Source organism: Bos indicus, chromosome 5 (genome assembly GCF_029378745.1).
Source record: "Bos indicus isolate NIAB-ARS_2022 breed Sahiwal x Tharparkar chromosome 5, NIAB-ARS_B.indTharparkar_mat_pri_1.0, whole genome shotgun sequence".
NCBI classification, from domain to species: Eukaryota; Metazoa; Chordata; class Mammalia; order Artiodactyla; family Bovidae; genus Bos; species Bos indicus.
In genome coordinates this window covers 83,498,722-83,510,851 of record NC_091764.1, presented here as the reverse complement: position 1 = coordinate 83,510,851, position 12,130 = coordinate 83,498,722, and the positions used below count along the sequence as shown (strand labels likewise).

The 12,130-nt window shown below is 42.3% G+C and overlaps 1 protein-coding gene and 1 non-coding gene across 3 annotated transcripts in view; one reads left to right on the top strand and one right to left on the bottom strand.

Moving 5' to 3' along the window:
* The window catches only part of ITPR2 (inositol 1,4,5-trisphosphate receptor type 2), a 593,100-nt gene that overhangs the window by 47,587 nt on the left and 533,383 nt on the right, over positions 1-12,130 (bottom strand). The gene's annotated exons all lie outside the window — the stretch shown is intronic.
* Positions 7,774-7,846, top strand: TRNAG-UCC (transfer RNA glycine (anticodon UCC)). The gene has a single exon. It is a non-coding gene; the product is annotated as a tRNA-Gly (tRNA).

Here is a 12,130-nt window from a genome sequence, read left to right as displayed (position 1 = left end):
TAAAAGTATCTGCATGAGCCCCCTGGTCTGTGTCTACACACCATGCGATGCTGTTCTCACATACAGTAGCCTTCAGTAGCTCCCTTGCAACACTCCCCGCTCTTACTTCATCCTCAGATACTTGCACACAAGTGAGTTATGTACTAGAGGACCAAGTGAGAAAACCATGATCCTCTCAAGTAACCATACATTTTATCATTCCCAGTAATGTGAATTATCTTTGTACATATCTGTTGGCACTATGTCCTCGTCTCCTGGGTTGAGTGCTTCCAAATTGTTCTAGAACCTGAGCTCAGGAAACAGGAAGTCTCTGAGGCCCCGCAGTACAGGGACCCCCACCCAAACCACAGAGGTTTCTCAGAGGTGAGGCTCCAGGTCTTAGAGGGTAATTCATGGTCTGATACTGACCAATGTGGTCCTCCAGGGAACTCCAGCGGCATGGATGTATAATCCTGTGGACAGCAGACCATCTACCATCTAAGACCCAGACTCCAGGAAGGGTTGGGGGAGAGGTCAGTCCTAGAAACAAATTTGGACCACTCCAAACTACTTTCTATCCCAACTGCTTTCAGTTTGTAATAGAAAACAAACATTAACATACTCAAAATCTGATGAAAAGAAAATTTTAAATATTAGAGTTGTCAGAATTTTAGAACTAGAAACCACTTTAGAAGAGACTTTAGAAACCACTTCCATTCTCACTCTGAGTGAGAAATTGATGTGCATGGCAGTTGAGCCTCCAGGTCACAGGTAGAACTAGGGCCAAGGGCCTTTATACCACAGCATGGTACCCAGCTGGCTAGAGAGAATTCCTGGGTAATTGTCTCTTTGTCAAGTTACAAGTACCTCTGCAAATAAATCAGGCTTCCCTGGTGGCTCAGATGGTAAAGAATCTGATTGCAGTGCATGAGACCCAGCTTCAATCCCTGTTTCAGGAAGATTCCCTGGAGAAGGAAATACCCACTCCAGCATTCTTGCCTGGAGAATTCCATGGACAGAGGAGCCTGGCAGGCTATCATCCTTAGGGCTTCAAAGAGTTGGACATGACTGAGTGACTAACACATGAATTTGGCTATTTTTTGATTTCAGATGAACTGGTGTTTTCTTTTTAAGTCAGTTGTGTTTGAAATCCTAATCAATAATCTCACAGAATGACATAACACTAGGAATCCGTTCTTAAGAGTTAATAATGACAGTAGAGCCCCAATGCAGAAGGAAAGTGAAACTCAGGATATTCTTTCTAAAGGGAAATGTGTGCTTTATATTAGAACTTTATCAAATGCTGGGAAAAAATTTAAAAAGTGATTACATGACTGAAAAATGCTGTAAATTCTTCACTTGAAGAAGCCTAAAAGGTGCTCTTTGGAAATGAAACAGACCTTCCTATGGCTCCCACCACAGAGCCAAGATAAAGGCAAAGTTTTCACTCGCCCCACCCTTTCCCCCAGGGGGAACTTGAAGTAATCCAGACAAAATCTGTTTTCCCAGTGCTTTGTTCTGACTCAGTGGCAGCTCCTAGCTCTCTTTCCAAACAGCCCAGCCCCCAGGTCCTGCTAGTAGGAGCCTCTCCTATTAGCATCACACCACAGCTCTTTGTGGAAAGATCTGGCTTTCCCAGTGGCTCAGATAGTAAAGAAACTGTTTGCAATGAAGAAGACTCAGGCTTGAACCCTGGGTTGGGAAGATCCCCTGGAGTAGGAAATGGCAACCCACTCCAGTATTCTTGCCTGGAGATTTCCATGGACAAAGGAGCCTGGAGGGCTTAAGTCCATGGGATCACAAAGAATTGGACAAGATTGAGCAACCAACACTAAAATCACTTATTAGACTCAAATGAATTCAATGGTTCAAGCAATATTGAGTGAGTTCCTGACTTTCAGCTTAACAAAAAGGAACAAATGGCAGAAGGACTTGAGTTTGGGTCAGGTCACAAGATAGGAAAGTCCCTCTGCCCAGCCTGTTCTGAAGATAACATTCATTTTGTAAAAACCATCCTGACTTGTTTAGGATCTGCCTTCTGCTTTAAACAGGAAATTCCATGACAGGACACATCTGTCCTGCTCTCCTCTGTCCACCTTTCCAGGAGACATCGTAGTGCCTAGGACATGGTTCAGTTCAGTTCAGTCACTCAGTCATGTCCGACTCTTTGTGACCCCATGGACTGCAGCATTCCAGGCTTCCCTGTCAATCACCAACTCCCAGAACTTGCCTAAACTCATGTCTGTCCAGTCGGTGATGCCATCCAATCTTCTCATGCTCTATTATCCCCTTCTCCTCCTGCCTTCAAGCTTTCCCAGTATCTTTTCCAATGAGTCAGTTTTTCACATCGGGTGGGCAAAGCATTGGGGTTTCAGCTTTCCAAAGAATACTGGAAATTGGAATACTGGAAAATTGAAAATTGGAATATTCAGTCTTTCCAATGAATAGTGAGGACTGATTTCCTTTAGGATTGACTGGTTTGGTCTCCTTGCTGTCCAAGGGACTCTCAAGAGTCATCTTTAATACCACAGCTCAAAAGCATCAATCAGTGCTCAGCTTTCTTTATGGTCTAACTCTCACATCCATACATGACTACTAGAAAAACCATAGCTTTGACTAGATGAACCTTTGTTGGCAAAGTAATGTCTCTGCTTTTTAATAGGCTGTCTAGGTTGGTCATAGCTTTTCTTCCAAGGAGCAAGTGTCTTTCAATTTCATGGCTGTAGTCACCATCTGCAGTGATTTTAGAGCCCAAGAAAATAAAGTCTGTTACTGTTTCCATTGTTTCCCCATTTTTTTGCCATAAAGTGATGGGACTGGATGTCATGATCTTCATTTTCTGAATGCTGAGTTTTAAGCCAGCTTTTTCACTCTCCTTTTACTTTCATCAAGAGGACATGGTAGGTAGTAGTTATTGAACAAATAAATTGACTATTGCCTGATCTCTAAGAGGAACGTGGTGCTGAATGCAAAAAGAGTTTGAACGTTAAAACTCTTAATGCTATGAATCTGCAAAACAGTATTTAAATAGTCACATTATTTGAAAAACATCTATTTCTGCTTCATTGACTACACTAAAGCCTTTGTGTGGTCACAACAAACTGGAAAATTTTTAAAAGAGATGCGATTACCAGACCATCTTACCTGTCTCCTGAGAAACCTGTATGCAGATTTAGAAGCAACAGTTAGAATTGGACATGGAACAATGAACTGGTTCCAAATTGGGAAAGGAGTATGACAAGGCTGTATATTGTCACCCTACTTATTTAACTTACATGTAGAGTACATCATGTGAAATGCCAGGCTGGATGAATCACAAGCTAGAATCAAGATGGCTGAGAGAAGTATCAACAACCTCATATATGCAGATAATACCACTCTAATGGCAGAGAGCGAAAAGGAACTAAAGAGCCTCTTGATGAGGGTGAAAGAGAAGAGTAAAAAAGCTGGCTTAAAACTCAACATTCAAAAAATTAAGATCATAGCATCTGGTCCCATCATATCATGGCAAATAGAGGGGAACAAGTGGAAACAGTGATAGATTTTCTTTTCTTAGGCTCCAAAATCACTGCAGACAGTGACTGCAGCCATAAAATTAAATGACACTTTCTCCTTAGAAGAAAAGCTATGACAAAGCTAGACAGCATATTAAAAAGCAGAGACACCACTATGCTGACAAAGGTCCCTATAATCAAAGCTATGGTTTTTCTTGTAGTCATGTATGGATGTGAGAGTTGGTCCATAAGGAAGGCTGAATGCCAAAGAACTGATGCTTTTGAATTGTGGTGTTGGAGAAGACTCTTGACCTTGGACTGCAAGGAGGTCAAACCAGTCAATCCTAAAAGAAGTCAACCCTGAATATTCATTGGAAGAACTTATGCTGAAGCTGAAGCTCCAATACTTTGGCCACCTGATGTGAAGAAATGACTCATTGGAAAAGACCCTGATGCTGGGAAAGATGAGGGCAAAAGGAGAAGGGGGCAAGAGAGGATGAGATGGTTAGACAGCATCACCAACTCAGTGGACATGAATTTGAGCAAACTCTGGGAGATAATGAAGGACAGGGAGCCTGGAGTATTGCAGTCCACAGGGTTTCAAAGAGTCGGACATGACTTAGTGACTGAACAACAGTATTATTTTAAGAGGCCAATGTTTTAAGTAGAAGTGGAATGATCAAATATTTGTTGACCAGTGACTAGGAGTCAGACACCATGTTAGGTACAAGGATGGATGTGATTTTGTTGAATATATACAGGAATCATGGTAAAGAGGAGTAGGATCCCCATTTATAGGTGAGGAAACAAGATTCAGAACTGGGGCAAATTATCTCAGATGCTATTGTTTCAGAACACCTTGATCTCTAAGTCCTCATAAAAGTAACTGATTGCATAGACATGACATTAAGTGACTCATCTTTGAAATCCAAGTGCTGAATCATTTTTGTAAAATTCAGCCATTATTTTTCAGGAATTCCCTTAGATAAAACTAGTCCAAAATCCTATGGAAATTAGCTTGCCTGATAACCTTACCTAAAATAAATGTAGTGTTTCAGCTTAATTGCTGTCTTGACTAATTACTCATATGGGGCATAGGCTATGCCGGTCTATTAAAAACCATTAGATAGAAGCTGTGTGGCTTTACGGTATATAGTTCTCATTCCCACAACTTACATTTTGATGGCATCTGTTACTCTCTGGAAGAAAGCCAGAATTTCTGAGTAAAATGTATCAGTCCTAACAATGTGGACATTATTATTCCAGAAAGCCAACTGAGAATTGAACAAGATCTTACGGTAATGACCAGAACTGGGAAACAAGAATTTTCTTCAGCACAGCGGGAAGAAGTCTTTTTATTAAGGTTAAGAGAATCAGAGATGTGAACATCCCTTTATAAGGTTCAAATAAATACCTTGGGATGGGTCATAATTCTAAGAGGTTTCAAAGAGGCTTAGATTGAATGAAACCCAAATAGCTTTGCTCTAAACATTTGGGTTTGCAGCATAATTCTATCCTGAAACTTACTGATCAGTGTTGGGTTATAAGATATGTACAGACTGACCAAAACACTGCTCAGTTTGCTGGCCAATGAAAAATTAACTTTGTTTTTTGGTGCCCTCCTAGCAAAATTGTTTTTCTCTTTTCTGGGTTCACTTTTTGATGAGTAAAATCTGGGTGGCAGGTTCTAGACATTTTTATTATTGTTAGTTGTTATCAGTATTAAGTAGGTTACAGTTCTGTGTCTGTCTAAAAGCACGTGCCTGTCAATTACGCACTCTGTGTAGTCTCCCTCGGAAAACTTTATCCAAATTCAGCTATCGAGTATATTCCATGAGGCATAAGCCTTATGGTCATTTAACAAATCTTTATGGAGTACCTACCCTATACCAGGCATTGTTCTGTGCTCTGGAAATCTCCCCGCTGTGATAGTTGATCTTTCCTAACTCCTTGTGGGAACTGGAGACCTGTCTATTCTGTTTCTTACTGGACACATGCACTTAGAAACCCAAATTGTTCCTGTGCCCTTGGATACCATGAGGCAAACTGAGCTTATCACACCTCCTCAGCTGGCCCCCGATGAACTGGTGGGAGTTGGGTTGGGCCCCACTGCTACCCACAACTACCCAAGACTGAGAGCTCCTTCCTCTTGCCTTCAGAAAGTCTTCTGCCTGAATCTTTTCATCCTCATCATTTCTTCTCAGTCCCCAGTGGCATTTCATACCAACTCCCATCACTGCTGCTAGGTAATTGTTTCCTTGCTCTATGACGGCCCCTTGAATACATTTCCCACGCTGTCATGGAACATACTTTCTAAAATGCACAACTGACCTTGTCTCTTTGGCTTAATAACTCTGAAGGGCTTCCCTTAGCTTTTAGGGTGAGGTAAAGACTTCCCTGGTGGTTCAGAAGGTAAAGCTCATCTGCCTACAATGTGGGAGACCCGGGTTCAATCCCTGGGTCAGGGAGATCTTGGAGAAAGGAAATGGCAACCCACTCCAGTATTCTTGGAGCAGGAAATGGCAACCCACTCCAGTGTTCTTGCCTGGAGAATCCCAGGGACGGGGGAGCCTGGTGGGCTGTCGTCTCTGGGGTCACACAGAGTCGGACACGACTGAAGCAACTTAGCAGTAGTAGCAGCAGCAAAGACTTCCAAGCACACAAGGACCTTGTGATCTGGCTCCTGGTTACATTTCCTCCTGGACAACTTCACTCTTTCCCTAGACAGGCCGACTTGCTCTCTCCACCTGCTCTCTCCTAATTTCCTGACTCACTCGAGCATCCAGGCATGACCTCGTGAAGCCTCCTTGCCCAGGCCGTCTGCTCCACCGCAGGCTCTGCTGCTGTCTTGCACCATTATCACTTTTTTATTAGATTCCTCTGTCTGCTGTATTTCACCAGTGCTTCTGGAAGGAAGTTACGGTCTCTGCCTCAACCCTGAATCCCCAGGCAGCCCACTAAGCATTCAGCCTGTGAGCCTGTTTTTATTGGATGAACAAATCTTGAAATGATGAAAAAAGATTTGTTGGTCTGCATTTTCAAGACATTTTGGGTTATGCCTCAACTATTACAGCTTAAAAACTAAGGATTCTAATTCCTTAAAACAGCAGTCCCCAACCTTTTTGGCACCAGGGATCAGTTTTGCAGAAGACAATTTTTCCACGGACTGGGGGTGTGGTGGGGGGTGGTTTCAGGATGATTCGAGAGCATTACATTCATGGTGCACTTTATTTCTATTACATCAGCTCCACCTGAGATGGTCGAGCACTAGGTTCTGGAGGTTGAGGACCCCTGACCTGACATACATATTGGAAAAGCAGGAAGTGCTTTTTTCCTTCCAAAGGATGCTTTTTGGTTGGTGTTTGGGTTTGTTACCCTGCCTTTTCTTCAACACTGAATTTAATATATATTTGATCTTGGTCGTTCTACCTGATTCTTCACTAAGAGATAGCAAAGCTGAAGTAAAATCATATACACAAGTCCCAGAAAATGAGTGTTTGGATTCTGGTTCAAGTCTTATTGACTGAGTACCATGGATAAGTAATGAGCTTCTCTGAGTCTCAGTGTACAGAAAATGAGTATAATTAAATAACATGCAAAGCTGCTGGCACACAGCATACATAGAATTCATCTTCTTTTTCTCTGCTTATCCTTTCCCTTTAAAGATACACACTTCACCTGGAATATATCTTCTTCCATCCCTCCTGACCACATCCTCCTCATTTTTAAGGTCCAACTCTCCTCCAAATCTTCTCTGTGCAGTTGTCCCTGGCGCCTTCAGCCAGAAAGGGCTGTCCTGTCACTGGGGCTCCAGTGTCTCAATATCTTATTCCCTTTGTTCAACAGATCTATGCCAAATGCCCACTATGTACTGGGCATTAATTTCGGGGCTGGGAATCAGCAGTGAAAAAAACAGATGTGGAAAAGTCTGAGTTGTAGTGGAGAGGAATAAACTTGCTAACAAGTATAAAAACAATATTCGGTCAGATGAGTGTAAGTGCTCTCACGGGTAATAGGAAAGGAAGTACCTGGAACAGGGACGTCAGAGAGGGTGCCAGGCATGGAAAGAGCTGGGGGACAACAACTGCAAGTGGAAGGCACCCACGTACCAAGGCTCTGACCCAGCAAAAGTGTGGCATTCTCAAGGAAAAGAATAGGGTCAATGTAATAGAACTGTCCTGGGCTAAGGAAAGTGGATAGAATAGGACTGGTGAAGTAGATATAAGGGGGGCGAGGAAGATAGCCTACATTTTATTCTAAGTACCACTGAACAGCTTTAATAAATCAGGGGTCAGGGACTTCCCTGGTGGTCCAATGGTTAAGACTCTGCACTTCCAATGCAGGGGACGTGGGTTTGATCCCTAGTCAGGGAACTAAGATCCTATATACTGTGCATTGTGGCCAAAAGATAAAAATAAATAATTAAGTAAATAAATCAGGGGTGCACTGGTATACTTTGTTCTAAGATTTCTCCAGCTGCAGTATGTCTGAACATCTACTATCTCTCTCCCAGGAGTTCTGATTTGCACTATAGTTTTCTGGTGATTGGATTCCCTGGTGGCTCAGATGGTAAACTACCTGCCTGCAATGTGGGAGACCTGGGTTCAACCCCTGGGTCGGGAAGATGCCCTGGAGGAGGAAATGGCAACCCACTCTGATATGCTTGTCTGGAGAATTCTGTGGACAGAGGAGCCTGGCAGGCTACAATCCACGGGATCAAAAACAGTCAGACACTACTGAGCAACTAACACTACACTTTCTGGTGAATACAGCTGTTCTATTACCCGGTAGTTCTGTAACGGCAGTAATGATGTTTTATTCTTGTTTTCATCAGTGCCTCATGCACAGTCTTCCCAGTAAAATGCTTGTCAAATTAAATGACAATGTCCCGTAGCTTTTTTCTTGCCTACCACTGTAATAATTGTAGTTGCAACCCTTCTAATCTTTGCAGGAAGCATGCCATTGGCAGCCAGCTCTGAACAAGGAAGGACAGTCCTGTTTGTATTTCTCTCAGGCCTTCCTGCCATTGTAGGCTTGTCCGCTGACTTCCTGTCTTCTGGCTCAGTTACTCCTGGGCCCGGCCTGCAGGGCACATTCGTGGTTCCTCTTCTGTAGAGCGTGAGGTCTGTGCTGGAATCCCGCCCTCAGAGAAAGCACTGCTGGTAGCTTTATATAATGAACAGCATCACAGCATAATAGCACGCATACTGGCCACTGCATGTAACGGACACAGCATCCCTTCCTGCTGGCCGTGCCATTTGGGAGCTAGTTACCAGTCCTCTCTAAGCCTTAGTTTAATCCTGTGGAGAGTTGGGATAATCATAACAGACTGCCACCTAGGGCTGATCCAAGGCCTTTAAGATCATGCGTGTCACTCACTTAGTACAGCACTGAGCACACAGCACTCATCAAATGTCAGTTTCTATGAGTCACATTAATACTAGTATGCAGGATTTCATTTAATCCTCATAGCATATTACTTACTATAGACAGGGTTAATATTTAGCTGGTTTGCATAGATACGGCCTTACTAGTTGCTAAAACTATTGCAATATTTCCTAGTTTCCAGATTACCCACTCTCTCAAGCCCTCCAAGCCCTGCTCCCCTCCCCACGACCCTGCAGCTTTCTCTGCCCAGCTTCTTTCCTTGGGATCCCTGTCCGCTTCTTCACCTCGTGATCTGGCAGCTAATGGAACAGGATTCCGCAAAGCAGGAGGCCTCTGAGATCCAGGCACAATTCAGCTCACTCAACTCTGAGCGTTGGCTGGCTGACTATGCTTTCTTCATCGACAGGTAATGTGAAGTGCAGAAGGAATCAGGAAAAAACATGGGTCTTGCATAAGGGAATCCTAGCAAATCAAACTTCAGAATCTGAGGCCCAGGTTCCTTCTATGACATTGAGCTTCTCCTTAGAAACTGATTAGAAAAACTAACAAGAGCCATTTTGGCTTCTTGAACTTTGAGGACTATTACCTGGACACCAGGGGCTTTCCCGGTGGCTCAGCGGTAAAGAATCTGCCTGTGATGCAAGAGGTGTGGTTTCGATCCCTGGGTCTGGAAGACACCCCTGGAGGAGGGTATGGCAACCCATTCCAGTATTCTTGCCTGGAGACTCCCATGAACTGAGAAGCCTGGTGGGCTTACAGTCCATGAGGTTGCAAAAAGTCAGGCATAACTGAAGTGACTAAGCACGCACCTGAATTCCAGCAGATTCAGTTTCTGATTAGTTCAGGAAACCAGTCAATGACAACTGAGACCCCACACGTCATGTGTCTGCCCTGGTCCTTCTTACTCATCCCACTTCCATCCCTGAATCTCATTTAAAACAATTTGGCCCAATCCTTTCACCCTCATTTCTGGTCTTTAAGATGAAGACTCTGTGTACATCCACACTGTGAAATATTTACCTTTTCTATCTCTGTATTTCAAAATAAGATGAGGATTAGAAAGATGTTAAGATGTACACAAAAATGTGGTAACTCATGGATCATATATATGAATACTAAACAGGAAATTAGGATAATTAGAGGATAGAGCCTACCACAAGAATGAAATCCAGAGTTGGGAACTGAAAAAAAGATGCCTCTTAAATTGAAGACACATGTCTGGATTTAAAATGTGGACAGTAGAGATGGCATTCCCTTGAAGGTAGACATTTACTTCTTAATTGTGCATTCTGAAGCTACAACCTCTAGCCTCCTGCTTCCCTGGAAATGTAAACATTTTAAAAGTGTCTTATTATGTTCCAACGTCTTTAAAATAGGTTTTGAAGATTGAGCAGTTTCATAATTGGCTTAATTAGATCCAATTACACAATTAGCGTAAATTGGAAATAATAGAATCAGAATGTGTAATTTCATAATTGTAACACATGACAATAAAGCAGCAATTAAGTCAGCAAATGCTGCTGATGCAGAAGGGGTGCATATAAATCTTAGAAGACCTGATGTCTTTCATGAGCCCACCTCCCTCCTGAAATAGTTACTGTTCAAAAATACCGTTGAACTAAATGAGATTGATTTTGAGTTCCAGACACAGAAAAACAACATCTGGTAAATTCTTAGTTCTTTTCCTTCCTTCTGGGTGACTAGATTGCTTTTCTATCTCATTAAAGGATGACCTCTCTCTTTCTGAAGTCTTCACAGACCATGGAAGAATTCATTCTAATGGGTGAATCATGCCGAACAACCCACCATTGTGCATGCCTGCCCCTCTGCCAGACCAGCAACTTTAGGTGCACTCCTGAGTGCTTTGCATGTATGGGAGGAGCTGGTCTTGAGAAATACTTAGACGACAGAGGGATTAAATCACCAGTCTCTCAAATCAGCCATCTGATTTTTAATACTGCATCCATTATACTTGGTTCAGGTGGCATAACCTTCCTGCTTTGTCTTTACCTTTTGATTTTAAAAGAGGGGAAAAGATGACATTTGTCTAATGAGAAATTCATAGTCTAAACTCGTGCAGCTATTTTGGTGTATCTTTCTGTAAATTACGTCCAGCTACCAGAGGGCTAAGAAGAAACTGTTCATTTGTTAATTCACTCATTATTCTATATATTCATTCAATAAAAGTTTTGAGCTTCTTGAGGGTAGAGACTGTGTGCGCTAAGTTGCTTCAGTTGTGTCCAACTCTTGCGACCCCATGGACTGTAGCCCACCAGCTTATTCTGTCCATGGGATTTTCCAGGCAAGAATATTGGAGTGGGTTGCCATGCTCTCCTCCAGAGGAGCTTCACGACCCAGGATGAAACACACATCTCTTATATCTCCTGCATCGATAGGCGGGTTCTTTACCGCTAGTGCCACGTGGGAAGCCCAAGGGAACAGATTACTTCTTGTTTAGTCTTATGTATCAAAACCACAGAATAGCTGCTAGCATAGAAGAAACACTAAATGTCTATCGAGTTACTTTTAATGTATATTACAGATATCACCTGATCTGGTCTTACACAGAACAAAAGCTACTCTATTCCTAGTTGTGGCCTTCAAGAAACTTAAAATAGTTTTTGTGTCAAGACAACTATTATGTTAACAAAAACATGAGTTAATTGGCACAATTATTATGGAAAACAACATGAAGATTCCTTAAAAAACTAAAAATACTATCATATGATCAAGCAATCCCACCCCTGGGCATATATCCAGAGAAAACTAATCTGAAAAGATACATGTGCCCCAGTGTTCATAGCAGCACCATTTCAATAGCTAAGACATGGAAGTAACCTCAATGTCCATTGGCAATGAATGGGCAAAGAAGGTGTGTTACATATACACAGTGGATATTATTCAGCCGTAAAAAGAATGAAATAAAACCATTTGCAGCAAAATGGATGCAACTAGAGATTATCATACTGAGTAAAGTAAGTCAGACAGAGAAAGACTTGTGATGTCACTTACTACATGGAATCTAAAAAGAAATGATACAGATGAACTAACCAAACAGAAATAGAGTAACATATGTAGAAAACAAATTTATGGTTACCAGAAGGGGAAAGGGGGGACAGGATAAATTGGGAGACTGGGATTAGCAGATACAAACTATATAAAATGGATAACCAACAAGAACCTATGGTATAGTACAGAGAATTCTGCTCAATACTCTGCAATGACTTATATGGAAAAAAAATTTTTAAGAGTGTATGTGTGTGTGTATG